The sequence below is a fragment of the Podarcis liolepis genome (assembly GCF_965112155.1).
Source record: "Podarcis liolepis genome assembly, chromosome: 14".
Classification (NCBI taxonomy): Eukaryota; Metazoa; Chordata; class Lepidosauria; order Squamata; family Lacertidae; genus Podarcis; species Podarcis liolepis.
The window spans coordinates 27278096-27298913 of NC_139569.1; positions in this window are offsets into that span (position 1 = coordinate 27278096).

Sequence of the window (20818 nt, forward strand, 5' to 3'; positions counted from 1 at the left end):
GCATTTACGCCTTTTAAATATCTCTCTCAAAATCTCTTCCATTTACTTTCTTTAATCTTTCCCAGAGTTGTTGCTTTGCTTTGATCCTTGTCATCATCGGCTCTTTGATGATAACTTGGCTTAATTTGTATTTGAATGGAAATGGAGGTAGTCTAATTGCCCAGAGTTCAGTGTGTGTTTTGAGAAGGGGGGGGGGGTTGGGGTTGGTAACTAAACCTGTTCTTCAGGCTCTCTCTCTCCTTGCCCTGAGCTACTGCCAGTGTGGGAATATTCAAAACATGGACTATTTCTCAAATGCATTCATCCCTCTCAAGAAAGGAGATTCCAACTAAGCATTAGGAAGAACTTTATGACGGTCAAAACTGTTTGACCGTTGGTATCCCTATTCTGATTCTATGTTATTTATCTTCCTTATAAGCTCTTTGCCTATGAAGTCATCACCTTTGAAGAGTAGCCCAGTCGTCCATGCATGTCTACACCAGAGAATGACTGCACTATTTTGGTGACAATGTAAGCTAAGTTCACACTAGAGTTAGAAGCAAACCTCTTGGTTTGCTTGCGGGAAAACTTGTTATTATATACTCCTTGTTCAATATTTTCCCACGCTGCTGTCTGGGATCCCAAATGCAGCTCTGTGCCTAAACAGCAAACAACTGAATTCAGCAAGTTTTGTTCAACCGTGTTGCTTTAATATTAGTAAGATGTATTTTTCTTTAAAGTCATCTTAGAAACAAAATCTGGAAACTGAACACTGAGAACTACAACACTCCAAATAAAGGATTCAAATTCGGTTTTCATCTTGTATAAAAGAAGACACCATCCTGCAACTATGGACATGTGCAACTGTTAGTTTCAATCCCTGCCTGGTTGCTGTGTGTGGTTATCTGTTATCTCAGGCAAGTAGCATCAAAAACAGGGCTTCCAAACAGCTCTCGGTGGAGGCGGCTCTGTGTTAGAGCTAAAAAAGGTAAAGGTAAAGGTAAAGGACCCCTGACCATTAGGTCCAGTCGCGAACGACAGGTTGCGGCACTTGTCTCACTTTACTGGCTGAGGGAGCCAATGTTTGTCCGCAGACAGTTTTTCCAGGCAAAACCAGAGCAGCACACAGAAATGCTGTTTACCTTCCCACCAGAGCGGTACCTATTTATCTACTTGCACTTTGACGTGCTTTCAAACTGCTAGGTTGGCAGGAGCTGGGACTGAGCAATGGGAGCTCACCCCATCATGGGGATTCGAACCACCGACCTTCCGATCAGCAAGCCCTAGGCTTAGTGGTTTAGACCACAGTACCACCCCCCGTCCCCACTGTGTTAGAGCTGGCGGCCTGCAAAATGATGTTCTCAGCTGACTTTGGAATTTCCTGTCTCTGTCGTCTCTTTGGCAATTTCTGTGCAAAATCTTGTATGGCTTGTTTTTCCAAGCAGGCAGATAGGGAAGATCAGTGTGCCTGGCCCTCACTCTTACATGAGGGGTGTGATACTGATAGTTGATAGAATAGGTCGTGGGGAGTACTGGCTTTGTGGGGGGGGGGGGCACCCACAACAGTTTCTCCAGCTTGCAAATGTGTTCCTGGGCCCAGAAAGGTCAATGACCCTTGTAAAAAAAATGGCAGTTGCCAGTTCAAAGTGGGGGAGAATTGAACAAGAGGGATTTATAACAGAGCAAGAACATGTGATGGCCAGCAGAGGTCAGTGTTTCTACATTGAAACAGGGAAAGGGGAAATGGAAAGAAAGATGTACAGCGGTACCTCAGGTTACAGACGTTCCAGGTTACAGACGCTTCAGGTTACTGACTCCGTTAACCCAGAAATAGTGCTTCAGGTTAAGAACTTTGCTTCAGGATGAGAACAGAAATTGTGCTCCGATGGCACGGCGGCAGCGGGAGGCCGCATTAGCTAAAGTGGTGCTTCAGGTTAAGAACAGTTTCAGGTTAAGAACGGACCTCCGGAACGAATTAAGTTCTTAACCCGAGGTACCACTGTACCAGGGAAAAGAGAGACTGAGCGTCACTGGAACACAGGACCAGCCCAAGTGCTTCTGCTGGGGCAACTTGCTCCTCTGTCTACCTCCATTCCCAAAGGGAATGATTTAGCAGCACAATCACTTGCCTGGGACAGTCTGAGAGAGACTGCAGGTCAGTCTCCAGGATCCCTGTTGATCCCACAAGAGGATTTGGCATTTGTATTCCCCTGGTGCCCCAAGTGATATTCCTCAATATTAGATTTCAAAACCCAAAACTTTAAAATCCAAAAGATCCAGTTCCAATTAATTTGATATGGTTGCAATACTATGAAACCCAAGGGAAAAGAAGCCTCGCATACCTTCTCACATCAGTATGACCCTAACATTTAATATTTTTATTATTTGCATTTAAACCTTTCTCAAGGTGGTGTACATGGTTACACCCCCTCTTCATTTAATTCCCACAACAACAACCCTGTGAGGTAGACTAAGGCTGAGAAAGGGACACAGGTGGCTGTGTGGTCTAAACCACTGAACCTAGGGCTTGCCAATCAGAAGGTCGGTGGTTCGAATCTGCTCGACGGTGGTGAGCTCCTGTTGCTCTGTCCCCAGCTTCTGCCAACCTAGCAGTTCAAAAGCATACTGGTGCAAGTAGATAAATAGGTACTGCTGCAGCGAGAAGGTAAACGGCATTTCTGTGCACTCTGGCACTCGTCACAGTGTTCCGTTGTGCCAGAAGCGGTTTAGTCATGCTGGCCACATGACCTGGAAAGCTGTCTGTGGACAAGCGCCAGCCCCTTTGGCCTGAAAGCGAGATGAGTGCTGCACCAGGGGTCCTTTACCTTTACCTTAAGGCTGAGAGGAAGCGACTGGCCCAAGGTCACCTAGTGAGCTTTGTGGCTGAGTGGGGATTTGAACCCAGGCCTCCCAGGTCCTAGTCCAACACACTAGCCTCTACACCATGCTGGCTTTCATTTAACAGTTCAGTTTTCTTCTGATGATTCATACATGGGATTGCATTGCAAGTCATGCTTGGAGTAAGTCCCTTGAAATCAGTGTACTTACTGACTTGCCCATTGATTACCAGTGGGGCTACTCTGAGTAGGTATTGGTTACGATCCAAGGTTTCCGCTTTTCTTCACCACTAATGGGCTCTTACTACCTTTCCTTTCCAGGTGCATTTAAGAACTTTAACACTAATTAGGTAATATAATATACCAGTCCCACCTTCTCCCCCTGTCCCCAGTGCCACCAGTCATTCAGCTTATTTTTGTTCTGTCGTTTCCTGCTATTAAGAAGTTACCTGCAAGAGATCTTTTCCTAGAACTCAAAGACTCATTACCAAATTTACCCTATAATCTCCTTGATGACAGAAGAAAGCGTTTATAACAGGGTTCTTTCTGAAATAGCTAATCACATAGCACTTCTGCCAAACATGAATGAAGTCATCATTTATATAATGGCACCTCTTAATATCTCCCTGTCAAATTAGGGAACATCCTTTTAAAACTCATTGGGATGTAATACTATTTTTATTTTTTTTAAGGATACAATATAGCTCGAATATGAGAGAGGGAAAGAATACAGTGGTACCTCGGGTTACATACGCTTCAGGTTACAGACACCACTAGCCCAGAAATAGTACCTCAGGTTAAGAACTTTGCTTCAGGATGAGAACAGAAATCGTGCTGTGGCGGCGCGGCAGCAGCAGCAGGAGGCCCCATTAGCTAAAGTGGTGCTTCAGGTTAAGAACAGTTTCAGGTTAAGAACGGACCTCCGGAACGAATTAAGTACTTAACCCGAGGTACCACTGTATCCCGTTTCCCAGAGTGACCGATCTGATTTTTTATTTATTTACTATACATAATTTATAACCTGCACCTTAAAAATAAATTTGTTCCCTAGGCAGTAGCATAAAACAAAAAGTGCATTTTTAAAATAACAATTTTAAGATATTTTATTAACGTACTAAATTTAACATGCGTATGCTTTATTTTACTGTTACTAACATGCCAAATTAAAACAGCAACAGTTCATCCAAATAGACAAGAGAATCAAACTTCTCTAAGTTAAAAAATTTGCTAAATTGCCAGTTCTTAAAGGCCTAGGGGGAAAAGGAATTCTTTCAGGGGTGGGGACATTGTTTTATAAAGTTGATGGCTTCTTTTTAATTGTGTATGTAAGTCACTAGGACTTTTGTTTTAGGTGATTATAATAATGATAAATATAAAATATTTATAATAATGATAAAAATAGTAAGTTCTCCAGGTGTACCTAGTTGGAGAGGGTATTCCAAAGACTTCCCGCTGTTTTCCCACTTCTATCTTTTGTGTGTGTGTGTGTGTGTGTGTGTGTGAGAGAGAGAGAGAGAGAGAGAGAGAACACCATGGATCTGTATAAGGGCATAATGATAATTCTAGAATCCTATTGTTTTATTTTCAATCCCTTCCTGTGTCTCTATAAGGAGCCGCCTGCTACAGTACTGAGTGAATAGACATGTTCCTGTGTCACAGACTTCCAGCACTAGAGGCTCTTGAGGTGATAGCTTCTAGGTCCATCTTCCAAGGCTTAATCCTGCCCCTTCCATTTTGCATTTTTCTACTTCTGTTTTATTATTGGACACCTTCAGCAGGGTTTTTTTTTTATTTAAAAAAATGGATTCAGCCTCACTTTTTATTTAACAACTGAATATGAAATCCAGCTTGATTGTAATAAAACTTTAAGGCTCCCTGCGGTGTTTGCAGAAAGATGAGGATGGAAGAACAAACCAACCAACCAACCCACCTTATGAGCAGTGCTGGATTTATGTATAAGCTGAACAAGCTATAGCTTAGGGCCCCACTCTCTTGGGGGCCCCAAAAGAATTCAAAAGAAAAAAACAACCTGGATGTATATTTCCAAAAGATAAGATAAAAAACAAATAAAATTATGTGCTAATGGCTTTGGATACCTATTAGGTCTATAAAGTACCATATAGCATATATTCAACAGACAAAAAACAGTGACAATTTGTTGTTGACAAAGGACAGCTGGACATATAAAGGGCCCCACTGCCTTCAGTAGCTTAGCCTTAGAGCCTCATCAAACCTAAATCCGGCCCTGTGTTATGAGCTCAACACTTTTCAAAGTTAAATCACATCTTGCAATGTGAAATTCAGAGGCCAGAACCAGCTGTCTTGCCCCAATTTGGGACGAGGGCTTTGACTCTCTGCAAGATGTTGTTCCTTCTCCCTCTGCCTGCGGGTGGGTGTGCAAAGCATCCTTATCTGCTTGCAACACTGCTTTTGAGCAGCTCCCAAAGCAATTCATCCCCTGTTAACAAGAGTCAGTGAACCTGAGCTGGTGAGTGGAAGGAGACAGAGGCTCCTCTCTGCTTGGTCCTGGACCACTTTGGGTGTTGACTTCAATTGGAAGAAGCAAGCTTTGCTCAGTCTTAGAAGGCTCCCCAAACGCTGCAATGTTGCTTAGAGCCAGAAGCTCCTGCCATCTCCCCAAAGGCAACTCCTTGCCTGATTTTGCCTCATTTTAAAACATCTGCAACTCTGCAAAAAAAGAAGAAACTGAGCAGAGACTCTGGGATGCTCATTAGCTGCTGTTCTTTGTCTGGGAGTGCTTTTTCCTCTTTGCCCCCACAAAATGCTTTGCTGAGCTTTGGAGGGATTTCTGCCTCTATCAAATATTCAAGGCACAGGCCATTTGGGGGCTGGCGTGGAGCAGAGTGGAGTCAGGTGTGTGTGTGCGGGTGGGGGAATAATAAAGGAAACTTAAAAGGTTCGTCTGCAACCGTGGTTGACTCCTCTGCCTTCTCTGTGGCTCGACTTGTGCCTCTGTTAACTAAGTATCCATTGCTGACAGCTTTGGAGCGATGCTTGTTTTGCAATTTACAAGGTTGGGTTGGGCTGGGCTGCTTGTGCCGCTGAAAGAGAGAGCGATGCCGCAGGATTTGCATAAAATTTGCCCAGGCTAGTTGGTAATATCAAGGTGCAAATTGGGAAAGGGTTACTGTAATTTTCATAGAAATCGCACAATGTGAAACCTCTCCGCTGTGAGGGAAATGGGGAGCGAGGTCCCTGCTCTCTCTGGTTTGGTTTGCTAATTCCTGATGGGCAACTTCAAGGAACGTAAGAAGAACAGGCTAGGAGGAGCCCATCTAGTCAGGCATCCTGTTCTCACAGTGGCCAGCCAGATGCCCAAATGGGAAGAAGCCTGCAAGCAGGACCTGAGGTCAGGAGCCCTCTCCCCTCCTGCAGTTTCCAGCAAGTGGGATTCAGAGGTACAGTGGTACCTCGGGTTAAGAACTTAATTCATTCCAGAGGTCCGTTCTTAACCTGAAACGGTTCTTAACCTGAAGCACCACTTTAGCTAATGGGGCCTCCTGCTGCCGCCACACTGCCAGAGCACAATTTCTGTTCTCATCCTGAAGCAAAGTTCTTAACCTGAGGTACTATTTCTGGGTTAGCGTAGTCTGTAACCTGAAGCGTCTGTAACCTGAAGCATCTGTAACCCAAGGTACCACTGTATTGCTGCCTCCAGCCATGGAGGTAGAACATAGCTGTCATGATTAGATGTTGTCGCTACCCTTCTCTTCCACGGAGCCCCCTCTTGCTTCCTGCTCTTAAAACCAGACTTGGACCAACCAGCCCTTCAAATACTATCATCGGTATACAGTGGTACCTCTGGTTACGTTCTTAATTCATTCTGGAGGTCTGTTCTTAACCTGAAACTGTTCTTAACCTGAAGCACCACTTTAGCTAATGGGGCTTCCCGCTGCCGCCACGCGATTTCTGTTCTCATCCTGAAGCAAAGTTCTAAACCCGAGGTACTATTTCTGGGTTAGTGGAGTCTGTAACCTGAAGCGTATGCAATCTGAAGTGTATGTAACCCGAGGTACCTCTGTAGTTTGATGTGTGCCACAGCCTTAAACTCCACCTGGGCACCATCTGAGAATCTGGTCTCCCCCTCTCCACATCATCCTCACAACAGCCCTGCGCAGTAGGCCTGGGTGAGAGAGCTGGCTCAAGGTCACCTGGTGAGCTTCTTCGTGGCCAAGTGGTCTCCCTCACGAGGTTGTGGACTCTCCTTCCTTGGAGGTTTTTAAGCAGAGGTTGGACAGCCATCTGTCGTGGACGCTTTAGCTGAGATTCCTGCATTGGACGGGCCCCTTACAAGTCTATGATACTGAAATTTGACCCCTGATCTCTCAGCTTGCACCTGTGCCTTGCACCTTGCACCTCTTTGTGTCATTCCAACCTCTGGTTTCGGTGTGGGAGCTCCTGGAGGGCTGTCGAAGGAAGCTCTGTGCTTCTCAGACGTCCCTCTGGCGAAGCGATGGTGACCCCACCCAATCTTGCTCAGCAGCCTGGATGATTAACAAGGAGGAGTGATCAGATGCTGGCACTGGGTGCAGCAGTCCCCCCACCCCCACCCCGCCACTACCTCCTGCCTCCCATGACTCAGGCAACGGCAACACAACACCTTTGCCTCTTGCACCGTCTCTGTGTGTGTTCCTCTGGCATCACCTCCTCCTTGGCGGCTCTTCCTGTTCGGTTCCCACCCCCTTCCCTGGAGGCTGGCACCTGCAGCCCTTGGCTGCCGAGCTAATGAGCCGCCCGCCACCCACAGGCAAGGCTGGGTGACGTTCCCGGGGTGGGGGAGAGGCCGTGTCTCGTGCGCTTTCAAAGAGATGGCTCCAGATAGCAGCACAGATGCACTCAGGTCTCCGCCGCCCTGTCTCATGTTCACACAGGAACGAGGCTTGCTGGCTGGCTGGCTGCCTCCAAGATGGGTCTGCACCCTGCAGTGGGGCTACTGGCTGCCCCAGGCCGCCAGGTCAAGTGCACTTGGAGGCACACAGGGGCGAAACTAGGCTTTATTTCACCTGGGTCAAAGACCCAGTTTGGCACACACCCCTGCATTTGCGTACGCACAAATGGCCAGGGTCCAAATCCCCACTCAGCCATGAAGTCCACTGGGTGATTTTCGGCTGTCACTGCCTCTCAACCCAACCTACCTCACAGGGTTGTTGTGGGGATTAAACGGAGGTGCGTGGGGAACGAGCCTTGGAGGAAAGGTGGGCTATATATGCAATAAACAAACAAATAATAAACCCTGCCTTAGGGGTGACTGTGCTGACCAGCAGAAACTTAAGTGCCAGTTTCAGCTGGAAAGGAGAAGCAGAAGCAGCTGTTCTTGCAAAAATAAAAATAAATGCCACCAGCACATTTTCCACCTAACTCTGAGCAGGGCTTCTTTGCCCTGAACTCAGTCAACTCTCTCCAACAAGCCTCTCTGGGTTCGAAACAAGGTCCCATGTGATAACAGGCTTTTTCTTATAAGGCAGAGGTGCCAGCTGTAATGTTTTGGCCTGCGCTGCCAGATGCCATGCCAAGGTGGTGGTGGAGGAGCTGGCCCTACAAGTCTTCCTACCGAGAGGAGATTGAGTATTTCTGGCACAGCCCCTGGCAAATGTGGAAACCTGGCTGTGCCGAGACTTCAGCGTGTTTCTATGTTCTTGCTCTGTCATACGTATTTTATTCTGCTTTTGCCAGCCACGAGGAAAGATGCAGAAGATGCAGTCTGAGCAGAGATGTCCCTATCCAGGACCACGGCAGGACTTCTAACATCCTTCCCTCCCTCCTCTTCCGCTAGACCAACCCATTGGCAAGCACTTTTTGGGATCAGTTAATCAACCAGCTGTAAACCCACCTAACAGTAACATTGTCCAGCCCACATTTAACCAGCTTCTCCCCTGCCAGAGAGTGTGCTGAAAGCCTTACTGAAATCAAGATGCACTACATCCGCAGCGTTCCACTGATCCACCTAGGTCATTTGCCAGTTGGTGCTTCCGAGCAAAGAGAGCCCAGCTTGGTGTTTCAGCAGCTGTTTGGCCGCCTTCCTTTCTGCATCCCTGCCTAACCAGTGCAATATTGCTTCTCGGTGCCTCTGTGCTGTTTTCCCTGCCAAAGCTCTGCCATCCTCGAGTGGCATCTCTCTTGCTGCCTCCGTGGGCGTGACACACGCCGCAAATGGCAGGGTAGATTTCACTACCTTTCCTTGCCGAAAGGAAAATGCCATGCAAAGGCCTGCCCTGCCCTACAGAATGAAAAGGATGCCTTCCAGGGGGCAGGGCTGGTTCCCACTCCCTCTTTCCAATATACATATATATATACACATATACTTTTTGCAACAAGCTGGGTGGGTGCTGTCAGGGTTCTGCGTTCCGGGAAGCCTGCCAGGCCTCCCATGTACATTGAATACTTTACAAGTTGTCAACTGAAATTGCACCCTTGGAGAAAGTTTGTCTATATGGAAAACCACCCAGCAGTCCCTCTCTGAGCAGATGCCAAGAAAACTCCCCACCCCTTTGCCTGCCTCTCGAGCTTGTCATCAAGATGCAGAGTCCCTCGGAGGCGTGAGTGGGAGGGAGCACCCCCAGGTGGCTGCCAACTTCCAACTTCAAAATTGCTGGCTGTGCTGCAAGGGAATCTTAGGCAGGGGGCAGCAGCTGTTTGTGGGTGTATGACAACATGGGCAAGCACTCAGCCCTACAGGAAGCATGCCTCTGAACCCGTGCAAAGTCCAGCAGCCTTGGTTCTTCTTGCCTCACCCGCTAGTTCCCGAAAAAAGAGGAGGAAGCTTTGCATCCCCCGCTCCGGAAACCTTGCCCCCTCCCACAATTCAAGAGGGTGCTCAACTGCTGAGAGTATGACACTCTGCACATGATTAGAGAAACTCGCTTCTTGCTTTTTTCTGCAGCCTTGAAAGGCATGGAAATGAAGGGCTAAATTTGGGGAAGACACACAGGGGTCCTCTGAATGGGGATCACTGCCTTCTGAACCAGCCACCACCCCAAGAAGGAGGAGGAGATGTGTTTGTTGGTGCCCAGAGATTCCTTATTGAGAAGGACAAAAGGCTGCACTGTGCAAATCTGCCAGGTGGGTTGCCTTCCTGCCACAGGTTCTCCAGGGGTCGATAAGTTGTCAATGGACTTTTCAACCCCACCCCCTGCCCTTCAGTCCTGCTGGCCCATGTAGGAATGAATGAGACGGCCAGCAGAAACATACATATAGACAGCCAGGAGCCAGCGTGATTTGGTGGCTGGAGTGTCAGACTGTGACCTGAGAGAGAAACAGTGTTCCTATCCCCATGTGGCCATGAAGCTTATCTTGGGCCAGTTACTCACTCTCAGCCTCACCTAACTCAGAGGGCTGTTGTGAGGATAAAATGGGGAGGAGGAGAACTATGTTTGCCACCTTGGTCTCCTTGGAGGAAGGGTGGGATAGACAGAAATGAAAGAAACAAGTAATAATTCTTGAAATGATCTCCAAAGACTATGAGGCTCTAGGGAGGCAATCAATGGTCTTGGGGGCATGGTGTGTGTGTGTGTGTGTGTGTGTGTGTGTGTGTTTGCTGCTCCTTCCTGTTTGAAGAAAGGGAAAGCAAGGCAACCTTGGAAGTCAGGGGTGATGGGGGAGGGAAGCCGTGCCCCTCCATACATCCTTGGGCTCCAGCTCCTGTCAGCCCCAGCCAGCAGGAGGCTCAAGAATGATGGGAGTTGGAGTCCAGCAACAGCTGGAAGGCCAAAAGTTCTCCATCCTTGCTGGAAGTGCACAACTGGCAATACAGCTCCTCCTGGGCAAGGGCTGGGATTTTGGGATCATGACGTACCCCACCAAAATGAAATACTCTTGGCAGAAGGTGGGGAGCACCTTACGAGGGCTGGGAAGGACCTGTTGATGGATGGCGGCTAACAGTTTGAGGTTGAATCCTGACAAGACAGAAGTACTGTTTTGGGGGGACAGGAGGCGGGCAGGTGTGGAGGATTCCCTGTTCCTGAATGGGGTAACTGTGCCCCTGAAGGACCAGGTGCGCAGCCTGGGAGTCATTTTGGACTCACAGCTGTCCATGGAGGCACAGGTCAAATCTGTATCCAGGGCAGTTGTTTACCAGCTCCATCTGGTACGTAGGCTGAGACCCTATCTGCCTGCAGACTGTCTCGCCAGAGTGGTGCATGCTCTGGTTATCTCCCGCTTGGACTATTGCGATGCGCTCTACGTGGGGCTACCTTTGAAGGTGACCCGGAAACTACAACTAATCCAGAATGCGGTAGCCAGACTGGTGACTGGGAGCGGCCGCCGAGACCATATAACACCGGTCTTGAAAGACCTACATTGGCTCCCAGTATGTTTCTGAGCACAATTCAAAGTGTTGGTGCTGACCTTTAAAGCCCTAAACGGCCTCGGTCCAGTATATCTGAAGGAGCGTCTCCACCGCCATCGTTCTGCCCGGACACTGAGGTCCAGCTCGAGGGCCTTCTGGCAGTTCCCTCACTGCGAGAGGCCAAGTTACAGGGAACCAGGCAGAGGGCCTTCTCGGTAGTGGCGCCCGCCCTGTGGAACGCCCTCCCATTAGATGTCAAAGCGATAAACAACTACCTAACATTCAGAAGACATCTGAAGGCAGCCCTGTTCAGGGAAGTTTTTAATATGTGACATTTTAGTGTATTTTTCATCTTTGTTGGAAGCTGCCCAGAGTGGCTAGGGGAAACCCAGCCAGATGGGCGGGGTACAAATAATAAATTATTATTATTATTATTATTATTATTATTATTATTATTATTATTATTATTATGTTGAGTGGGTAAATTGCAAGCCAGACCACAAGGGCTTGAAACTGAACAGGAAGGCAAAAGTCCAGGGTTTAAGCCCTGAGCCAACTTGTCTTGTGGACAAGAAGAGGCATGGAGAAACAGGAAGCAGGCCCAGGGTAGGAGGTGGTGCTCCGTATTTTGTAGGCAAATGTGTCAGGCAATCCAGGAAGGTGAGATGAGATTCCAGATTTGGACGAGAGCAGTGGGAGGGGTTACACATTGTTCCAAAAGGACAGAGAGCAGTAGGTAAGAGGAAGGAGTTCCCCACACAAAAGTGTAGTTCAACTGTGGAACTCACTTCCTCAGGAGGTGGTGCTGGCTTCCAACTTGGATGGCTTGAAAAGAGGATTAGACAAATTCATGGAGGAGGAGAGGGCTATTGATGACTACTAGCCCTTGTGGCTTTGATCTGCCTCCACAACTGGAGGAAGTAATGCTTCTGAACACTAGTTGCTGGAAACCGTGGGAGGGAAGAGTTGCTCTTCTGCCTGAATCCTGCTTGCAGGTTTCCCAAAGGTTGGCCACTGTGACAAGAGGATGCTGGAGTCGATGGGCCATTGGCCTGATCCAGCAGACTCCATGTTCTCATGCACATGTTGTGCACTGTGTTGTGGTTACGTTAAAGCTCTTTGGTATAATTACTTTTAAAAAAGCTTTTATTCAAGATTTTCTTGTGTAACAAACAAAGAAAGAAAAGTACGTATAGTGTCAATTCATAGAGTCTTGCATATTGTATGATTTTGTGGTGTCATGGATTAAATATTTTAAAAAAACAAAACAGGGACACCAATTGACCTCCATGCAAATTTTGTATACAGGCACCTGTAGCCCAAGGGATCTGTAGGGTGCCCTTTGGAGGTAGGTTGTGTGCCAAGGTGTACTTAAAATGCCAACGAGGCTTCTCTTGGGATGGTTGGTAGTCAGTCACTATCGCTCAATTTAGCCTACCTCACAGAGTCATCGTAAGGATAAGGTGGGGGCTGGGGCTGGCTGAATTGGTGGCTTTAAATACTGGCTGCCCTGGGGGACCACATCTGGCTAGGAAATCACGCCTTCTGGACGTGTCTGGGAAAAGTCGCTCTTGCCACCCACCCACTGTTTCTCAAGCCACTTGGGGCTGACTAATACTGAAACTCTGGAGGAGGAGGAAGGCGAGCAGCAGACCACAGGCAGGTGCTGCCTTGAGGACTTCTTTGCATAGCTAGACACATGTCAAAGGAAGGAAGGCTCACCCAGAGTTGCAAGGCTTCTTCTGCTGAGTAATTGTGTGGAAGGGCCAGAATGCAATGGATTGCAGGGGGTTGGACGAGATGACCCTTGTGTACCACAAAACTCTACAATTCTTTGATTCTATGTAATGAAAGCTAAGTCCTTTTTCATTTTGTTTCATTGAGAGGAGGGAGGGAGCAAGCTGCAAAATAGCTAGTAAATGTTCCGTATCAACAAAGTGTGCCTGTGCTTTCCCAGGTTGCATAATTTTATTCTGCTCACTGGTAGGGAGGGACCGTGAGCAAGCAGAGAAGCGGAACCCATTGGCCTCATCCTGTTGCAGTCATCCGGAATCCTTCCCGCCCCCTCCAGCTTTGGAGAGTTTGCTTGTAACTGCCCTAAATGCACAAGCAGTGGTGCACCTACATTTGGGGGGGGGGGCATGAAAAATTCACCAGATTTGTTTGGTGCAAACCTCTCCTAATATGCACATAATTCCCCTTGATTCAAAAAGAAAAAAACTGGGATGCCTTAGGTTTCCTGCAACTGGGCCGATCTTCACCATCGGCTCCCCAAAACTCTGTGGGGAAGGTGTTTATTTTACTAGCTTTTTAAAAAAACTTTAAAAGGGGAAGATGTGGGTGGAGGGAGATCGTAACTCGAGTGATGTGACCTTTGGGGGAAACCCAGCTGCCCCAAGCTGCTCCCTCCTCGCCCTGGGTTTCTGCATAACCAGTCATGTGCCTTTTCTTCCAGCTCTCATTTTTATAAACTTCTGTTCCTTAACCACAATGCTTGCAGTTCTCGAAAGGTAACTGCTGCAGCAGCTCGGTGATAGAGAATCTGCCTTGCATACAGAAGGTTCCTGGTTCAATCCCCAATGACATCTCCTGGAAGGATTGGGAAAATACGGTAACTCCTGCCTGGGAAACCCCGGAGAGATGCTCCTACTGCCAGACAGTGCACACAGCACTGAGCTAGCTGGGCCCAAGGTCCGACTCTGTGGGAGGCAGCTTCCTGTGTCCCCTAGGCAAGTTCCCCACAGTCTGTTTTAGGACTATCGCTCCCATTGAAAATCTCCCAGAGCAGCACAGAGCTGACCCTGTGGTTGCATCCTGCCCTGCAAATCTGTTAATTAGGTCCAGCATATACAACAATTAGGGACACGGGTGGCGCTGTGGGTTAAACCACAGAGTCTAGGACTTGCCAATCAGAAGGTGGGCGGTTCGAATCCCCGTGACGGGGTGAGCTCCCGTTGCTCGGTCCCGCTCCTGCCAACCTAGCAGTTCGAAAGCACGTCAAAGTGCAAGTAGATAAATAGGTACCTCTCTGGTGGGAAGGTAAATGGTGTTTCCGTGCGCTGCTCTGGTTCGCCAGAAGCGGCTTAGTCATGCTGGCCACATGACCCAGAAGCTGTACGCTGGCTCCCTCGGCCAATAAAGCGAGATGAGCGCCACAACCCCAGAGTCGGTCACAACTGGACCTAATGGTCAGGGGTCCCTTTACCTTTATACAACAATTAATCAGCATAATGGCATATCCTATCATTCTAGGACCCACATCTCTGCCCTGCCCAGCCTCTGCCGCTTAATAGGCACATTTATTAGATTTCTTTCTGCCTTTCTCATTTACTTTTTAAATTTTGTTCTTTATTAAAAAAATTTCTTTTTTCCTGGTCTTTAATTCCACTTGAGCATCAGACCAAAAGGAATCGGTTTAGAAAAAGATTAGCCTGCCTGGGAGGAAGAAAAAAATATTTCCCGAGTATGCGCTGCGCTTAACAGTTCTGGCTGTAGCTGGAAATGAACCTACAAGTATGAAAAGCGGATTAGGGACACATTGGATCGGGGCCAAGGGGCTCCTTCCTGCCTCCTAGCGGGAGATGGAAAGGGTCTTTACCTTTTAGGAACAGCTGTTTCTTCAAAAGAGTTAATGGGTTATACAGAAAAGGTTGGCATCTGCAGATGCAAAGCAGGTGAGGGGTGGCAGGGAATGGGGTCACTGCCCCACCAAACTCAGTCTATACCCAGCCAGTTCCAACTAGCTTCCTGCCCAGGCCTGCCTGCCATCTTCCCCCTCCAGCTCCTCTACCCCCATCTCAGTGTTACCCTTGCAGAACATTAGAACAGAATAAGAGCCCCTTCCTGGAGCAGTCTGCTTTTGAAAGACAGTTGTGCTTTGGGTCTGGTATCGTTTCATAAAGTGCAAGTAACACTGTTGGCATCTGCCTGTCTTGAGAGACAAAGGAGTGCGTCTCTGGGGCTGAAGTCAAACAGCTGCGTTAACAGCACGGACGTGACCTCCGCTGGGCAGTATGTATGGGAGTCCTTGGCTGCCCAGGTGACAAGACCCCCCTCTCTACCTTGCTGATGTGGTCCAAAGGAAAGCAGAGCAATACGTTTGGTGCCAGCTTGGCTGCAGGAGTCGCTGGAAGGAGGCGTACAAGGTGCCATCCAACCGTCTTAGGGACTCCACTCTGGATTTTTGTAGGGTTTACTCCTTAACCCTTTCTTCTCCCAAAGATGTCCCACAAGACAGCGGAGGTTTAGGGTCAGTTTTCCTTCTCCTAGATGGGCTACTTTCCCAGGTTGAGGAGTCTCACCTGCCCCTCACTTTCATTTGAAGGTAAACAACCAGTGGGAGGAGCTTGTTGATGCAAATACAACTGGAAGCTTCCCCTGATGTCACCGGGGGTCGTGCCATGGCCCTAGCCACCAGCAGGGCATCGGACAGGATCCACGACTGCCGGATTCCTTTAACGGAATACCCAACAAGGGGAGGGGTAGGTGATGGCCTCACCCCGCCCACCAACACACGACACATATTCCAATGCCTAACCGCCACCCGAGCCAAAGAGGCTCACTGCCTGATACCCTCACAGATGCAACCAATCCCTGATGCTACTGATGATATCAGCCAACCGCACATCATTTCCTTGATCGGACAAATGAACGCCATCGTCTCTAAACAGGGCCGCCTCGCTGAACCTGATGTCAGCATGCTTGATCACATGGCCGTTAATAAAACGCAATTTGCAGGCCACCACATGATTCAAGAGTTTCCTGGGTTTGTCAATGGCCACGGGGCAACGACTGCCACGCCAAACTCTCCTCTTCAGAAGGGAGGACCAAAACAAGGAGACTCTGGAAATAAAGCAGCAAGTTTGTCTAAGTCCTTTTTTACACTCTTGGCCTCATCTGCTGCATAGGTTTGCATTCAAATGTGAACGGAATCGCATTTTCCCTACTCACATGTAGCAGCTGCCTTTTCATTAGGAGTCTTTTTTTTCCAAACGGGAAGGAATTGTGATTGTTGCCATTCCTGGGATGTGGCTTATGATTGTGGCAGAAATAAGTGTTTGTGTCAAATTTTGCTTTAAAAGAGAAGGGAAAGGGAGCCAGCTCCTTTTCCCGTTGCCTTTTCTCCACTTTTGATCCTTGAATAATCAGCTGCGCTGGCCGATTTAGCCTGGGAAATTAAATTAATTCTCCTGCTCTGATTCCTCCAAGTGTATGTTCCGTTATGAATTATTGAAACAGGTTTATTTATGCAGTTTGATATTTTTCAGTTTTAGGGAAGCAATTAAGTTTTGCCCAAGTTGCTGATCAACAGCCTCTGTCATTAATCTCTGCTTTCTTTGGGTTAATTTTCCTCCTTTGTTTGCTCTCTACACAACAGGATCACCCAATAAAGATTTTTTTCCCCTTTCCGCTGGTGGTTTACACAACCTGCTTCTCCATCTTGTTGTGGGACTCCTTAAGTGGATAGCCAGAAAGTCTAGAGCGGCCAACCTGGTGGTCTCCAAAAAATTCAGATGGTGACTCCCATCACCTAGGCACAATGGCTATGCTCTGCCTCTGCAGCTGGAAACAGCAATGCTTTTGAATACCAGTTGCTGGAAGCCACAGGAGGGGAGAGGGCTCTTGTGCTCAAATCCTTCCAGTAGATTTCCTACAGGCATCTCATTGGCCACTGGGAGACCAGGATGCTAGACTAGATGGGCCCCGTACGCTCTTATCCATCAGGCTCTTCTGATGTTTTTAAGTTTCCTGGCCCAACCAGGTCTGCTGGGCTGCCCCACCTGTTGCCTTCCTGCTCTTCTCGGCCCAGTTATTGCTCCTCCGAGCTCCACCTGGCCTCCCCTTCTCCCCTCCCTGCTTTGCCTGGCTCAGCCTGCCCCTCTCTGACAGCCACCAGAGCCCTACTAAAACCAGCTGAGCTGAAACGGGCATGTAAAAATCTCTTGCAAATTTCCCCTCTGAGAAGCAAACTTTGTGATGAGATGTGCCTCAAAGGGATGGTTTTCCTTCTCCATCAAGAGAAGCGTCTCTCAAGAGCCAGAATCCTCATGAACAAGCAGCAGGAAGTCTACCATGTGCACACACCCCTCCTACATTATTCTCTTTGTTCCTTCCTAACCTGCTAATGCTGTTCACCTTCCATGGCTTCTCTTTCATCTCTCCTTTCACCTGTTCCATCCTTCTCCCTTTTTTCTTCTCTGTAGCTGCTGCACCTTGGAGAACACTAAGAGTTTCTCTGCCTGATGCCCCAGGGTTGTACTGTGGAGGGTAGAAACTGGAGTTGGTGGCACTGAAAAAAATAAAAGGTATATAAAGGAGAATTCCCTGGATGCCAAGATACAGGTGTGGGGCAAGTACCCTTTGGTGAGAGAACCCCAGCAGAGATTTAAAATCATAAAACATGCAGCAAAGTAATGCATCAAAATATAGGCTGCTAAACCTTTAAAATATTCCATTGTAAATTCCTTTAAAAGTTTCTCTCTTCCCCTAGGATAAAACACCCCCACATGTTTGGTAAGTTAAAAATGGTTTACTTGCAAATTCTCCAAAGGTCAATTGCATGTGCTTTTCCATACCTCATTTAGAAAAAGTTACACAGGCAGTAAAACTTGACTAAGTTACAAAATTGTGAAAGTTCCTAAATTATGGTTATAGGAACTCAAAAGTGGCTTGTAAGAGCCATGCAATCTGAGCTGCAGGAACCAGCTCAGACCTCCTCACACAATGAGTTTCTTTGGCAAACTGGAAGATGAACAAAAGCTTGATTACCTAGTCCCAAGGTGAGCTAAGCCTGCCAGGACAGCTTACTCTATGGTCTTAACCCCTTCATGGTTTAATTAGACTTAAGCATGTTGCTTATATGAGGCTGGCTATACCACAACTAGGACATCTGTTCATTGACCTGGTGCCCTCTAGATATTTTGGACTAAAACTCCCATCATCCACAGCACAGAATGTAAATGACTTTGCCCTCAAAGTGTCCTGAAAACGTGCAAGAACAGGTTTCTGAGGTCTTGGAGCTCTCCCCAATACGTCTCAGCAATCAGGACCCAAATATCCACAGGAGCCAATGATGACCACCAACTTGGATGGCTTTAAAAGAGTAGTAGACAAATTCATGGAGGAGAGGGGCTGTCCATGGCTACTAGCCATAATGGCTATGCTCTGTCTCCACAGCTGGAGGCAGAAAGGCTTCTGAATATCAGTTACTGGGAACCACAGTAGGGGAAAGGGCTCTTGGGGGCAAATCCTGGTTGAGAACTTCCCAGAAGTGGCTTCTGGCTGGCCACTATGAGAACAGGATGCTGGACTAGATGAACCATGGGCCTGATCCAGGAGGTCTCTTGTGTTCTTCATGTGATTCTTTTCTTGGCCAAACAGATCCAGAGTCAACATCACTTTCCAGATGAGGCAGAAGTCCAAAGTTTCCCCCCTCCCTCCAGATCTGGCTGGGGCAGATGGGAGTTGCTCTCATCAGGCTCCGTCAACATGGCCAGGCTGGCTGGGTCTGATAGGAGCCGTAGTCCAAAATATATGGAGGGCACCAGGTTGGCCAAGGTTGGTGCAGAGTGCAGAGAAGTCTTCTCATACCCGTTGGGTTTTCTTTGTCTTGAATGGAGCTGCCTGAAAAGTGCTAAGTTCTGATGAAACTTGTCAAAGGGATATTGATTTGCGATCAAAGGGATGTGGTTGCGGTGGTGGTTTGGGGGGTGCAGGAAGGGAAGAAAGCTCCGCTGAATAAAAGGAATATTTGAATTCCCCTTTCTTTCTAAAAAGAAGTGAAGGAAGCTGGTTTCTCTCTAGGTAGGTGTTGCTGCCAAGCCTTTCATGTAAAAGCTTAAATGGAATCTGGAATGAGGGGGAAATCTCACCGGAGCCTTGGTGATCCTTGTAGCCCTCAATTAAAATTAATACGAGCATTGATCTGTACAATTTATTAATGGGCCGGCCCTGACGGGGGAGCTGCTCTGATAAACAGCTGCAGCCCCAAACAGCCCACGCTGTGTGTTCCCCCCACCCCGCCACCGCAACTTGCTGGGCTCCTTCGGGGGTCCCCCGTCACTGCCTCCCGACCGGTTTTTAATTGGTCTGACTTGTTACTATTCAAACACTGCAGGACCAATTAGCTGGCGGTCTTTTCTGACCCACGGCTGGCGTGGGGCGAGGGAGCCCCCGAGGCTCGCTGTGAAAAATAGGAATAAAAAGAAGTTGCAGCTTCAGCCTGCGAGCTTCCCATTCCTCTCTCTGGCTCCCTGATTAACAATCCTGTCAGGGTTATCGCAAGCCTGAAATATTAATGCTGGTTGCAGCTGGGGGGGGGAGCTTTCCCCTCTTTTCGTTTTATGCTTTCTATTAATCTTTAATGATAGCATTGGTCATTGAGGCTCTTTTATCTTGTCAGATAAATGTATGGTTAACAGGCTAATGAGACTTCCAAAGCCGGCTGCCAGCCATCCAGGGCATGCGGCGACCTTTGACCTCTCTCGCGAGGGCGAGGCAGGGAGGAGGGAGGCATGCCATGGCGCCGTTGGCAAAGGGGCTGAGGATGGATGGAGAGGAACTGATGGATGGGTTAAGCTGTGCGGCGCCAGGGTCAGGGGGGGTCCCTTGGCTCGGGGAAGCAATTGCGGTTTTATTACCGGCAGGATCCAAGGGGGGTGTAATTAGATGTAGCTCGGCTGCTTTATTAATAAGTAATCTGTGCTGTCATTGCTTTGGGTTCGCGAGTCTCTTCCGCTGGTAATTGAGGGCATTGGTGTGGCTTTATTTATTAATTAATGCGAGGTGCATTTCCCCGCTTACGGCAGAGAGACCGCGGTGGGGGAGAGGAAACCAGTCCATCCATAGCCCGTGGCTGGAAAAGATAATGGCTGCATTGTCACCCCCTGGCCACCTATGGCTCATTAACACAGCCACTTCCGAAGCTTACAAACCGGGGCCACGTATACTCGTGGGATTTCTGTTATTCCAGTGCATTCCACTGCTTGTATTTGCCATACCCTCCAACATTTCTCCTATGAAAATAGGGATGTCCAAAATTATTATTATTATTGTTGTTATTGTTATTATTATTATTATTATTATTATTACACCCAGCTCATCTGACTAGGTTGCCCCAGTCACCCTGGGTGACTTCCAACATACAGTGGTACCTCGTGTTACATACGCTTCAGGTTACAGACACTTCAGGTTACAGACTCCGCTAACCCAGAAATAGCACCTTGGGTTAAGAACTTTGCTTCAGGATGAGAACAGAAATCGTGCTCTGGCGGTGCGGCAGCAGCAGGAGGCCCCATTAGCTAAAGTGGTGCTTCAGGTTAAGAACAGTTTCAGCTTAAGAACGGACCTCTGGAACGAATTAAGTACTTAACCCAAGGTACCACTTTATATAAAACAGTAAACGTTTTAAAAAACTTCCCTACACAGAGCTGCCTCCAGATGTCATCCACTGTAAAGGTTGTAGAGTTATGCCCTCCCTACCCTCCAAACATACCCTTGCATAAATCCATACCCTCCAACATTTCTCCAACGAATATAGGGGCGTCCTAAGGAAAAGTGGGCCATTTTGGGATCAAATCAGAAACCAGGGTGGCCTCTGTAAATCTAAGACTGTTCCTGGGAAACAGGGACATTTGGAGGGTCTGGGGTTGGGGTGGGGTGAAATCCAGTGGCTCTTAGCACTGATCCTCTTGGGAGT